We start from the raw sequence: 2,500 nt of genomic DNA on the forward strand, positions 1-2,500 counted from the left end.
TATATATATATATGTATAATATATATATATAATATAATATATATGTGTGTACAGTATATATATATAAAATATTTACATAAGACTAAGAGAAGGAAAAGAGAGTAGAAAGTAAATTGTTACAAAAAACACATAGGTATCACTTGAGAAAGTGAAGCATATAAGAGTAGCATTGCAGGACGTGGACAAAGCCATGATGAAATATATGAACAAGGTGAAGAAGATTCAGCAACTAAGGTAATTCCAGATCTTATTTACCTTAAGAGAGATTGAATATAATGAGGGTGCCAACGTCGGAGGAGAGAAGAAAGAGGACTCATCCACTAAGTGTTTATAGCCATGAAAGTTGTGGATATAAATGATAAAGAAGATCTCTGTGTGGAAACAAGCGAGAACCAGAGGCCAGGAGATGAAGTTAAGAAGGATTAGATGCTTGGGCATTAGTAAATACAGTTTTCAATATTATTATTATTATTATTATTTTTTTTTTATTTTTTTTTTTTTTTTTTTTAATTAATGGAGTGGTTTCGATACAGGAGTCGTAACGTCAGTATGATACAATTAAAAAGGCAGAGACGGGATCCCACGAGAATAGCTCTTGTCCTTATATTACAGCTAAGTAAACTATGTAAATCCACAAACACACACACCAACCCACCAGAAGCCACCTACAAAAGATTTCATGCACCTCCTTCCAAAGATTGAGTCATTCTTCCTCAGCATACACTGGGACCCCCATGCCCTTCCAACCTCCCTTCAGGACCTTCTCAAAACAGGGACACTTCTTTCCTTCGTGTTTCTTGCCGTTGCCCTTCCCACCTCGTGTCTCTCCTCTCACCCCTCCTGCTTCTCCAGCACTACTTCTCTTACCACGTTCCACTCACCTTCAACCCTCAACCTCTCTCTCCCTCACCACCTTCCGCCTTCAATTGTCAACTAAAGAAATCAGGAAGTCTGCGTCCATCTGGCGTCCGGGCTGCCCTTCGTGTTGCCTCCTCCCCATGCACGTCTCCTCTCTCTCCCCTCCCCTCCCCCGCTCCCTCCCCCGCTCCCTCCCCCTCACTCTATTCCCCGGTCCCCGGCCCACATACACACACTACTTCAAAACCCCCCTCCCCCCACCTAGTGCCATTCTCCCACGCTCCAAACGATTTTGCGTCACCTCGCCATCAACGACGCCCGGTTGCTGTCGGCCCCGCCCCGGTGCTCCTTTCCCTCCTTCCCGCCTACAGCTATCAGCCAGCCGACCTGTCATCCTGTCTACTTGCAAGATTGCCTACCTGCTTACCTGTCTACCTCCCTGCCCATTTGCTTGCCTACTTGTTATCCTGTCTGTTTACCTTAGTCTTCTTCCCATGTGCTTGCCTGCCTGCTCGCCTGCCCATTTGCCTACCTACCTACCTACCTGTCTTCCTATATGCTATTCTGCCTTCTTGCCCACCTGCTCGTCGCACTGCTAGTTTGCCTGCCTGCTATCCTCCAGCCTTCAGGCCATACCTGTTTGCCTTGCGAACCCCAACTCGCCTACCTTTGTGTCCTCACCCCCGCCTTCCACCTCCACAGCCCATCCATCCTTTCCATCCCTTTGAAGGGGTCCTCACGTCATCATTTCTTAGGGACAATATTGATCCTGTCATTACTCTTTATATTGATAACTGTATCAACCAAAGGTTCTGTAGCTCCCTGCTGGATCTTCGGTGTCACCATGGCAGGGTCAGTTTAATCGAAAGGGCTTGAAATGTTATCGGTAAATGTTTATTGCCTGAAGGCACCATAACCGTTCCCTTCGTCCCAGCTCCATTCCTTCCCTCTCCTTTGAACACTTGACAACGGTCTTCCACCTCACTCCCGCCTCCCTCTCTTGATGCCTCTGCACCCTTTCCATTTACCTCTACGCCTTCGTGTTCCCCTTCCTTCTGCCTCTGTGCCTCGGATTGTTGCGCTCAAAGCTTTGTTGTCTTTTACCGCTACTCCACACTTGCACACGGCAAAAGCGTCGTCGTTCCCTCATGTCCGGTGCTCAGGGCAGTTTTCCTCTTCCTCCCCCCTCCTCCCATTCTTCTTCCTCCTCCTTGTCCTCCTCATCTACCTCTCCCTACTCCTCATTTCTCCTCTTCCTTTTCTTTTTGTCTTCCTTTCCATTGTCTCTTCTTTCCTTTTTGTTTTCTTTCTCTCCTTTTTCTCCTCTTCCTTCCCTTTTTCTCATCTTCCTTCCCTTTTTCTTTTATTTCCTTTTTTCCTCTCCCTCTCCTTTTCTTCCTTTACCTCCTATTCCTTCTCCTTTACCCCCTTCACCTCGTTCTCCCTTTTTCCTCCTCACCTTCTTCGCCCTTCTCCTCGTCGTCTACCTCGTTCCGTTGGTCCTTCTGCGCCTAAACTCTTGGCCCCCACACCTGTTTCTCGGTCACGTAACAGCACAGCTCCCTCCCTCACTTGGCCACGCCTCTCCGTCCCACAACCACGCCCGGTTCCCGCCCCTCCATCCTTCCCGAAGACACGCCCC

The sequence above is a fragment of the Oratosquilla oratoria genome, chromosome 31 (genome assembly GCF_046742065.1).
Source record: "Oratosquilla oratoria isolate Oo_2021 chromosome 31, ASM4674206v1, whole genome shotgun sequence".
Classification (NCBI taxonomy): domain Eukaryota; kingdom Metazoa; phylum Arthropoda; class Malacostraca; order Stomatopoda; family Squillidae; genus Oratosquilla; species Oratosquilla oratoria.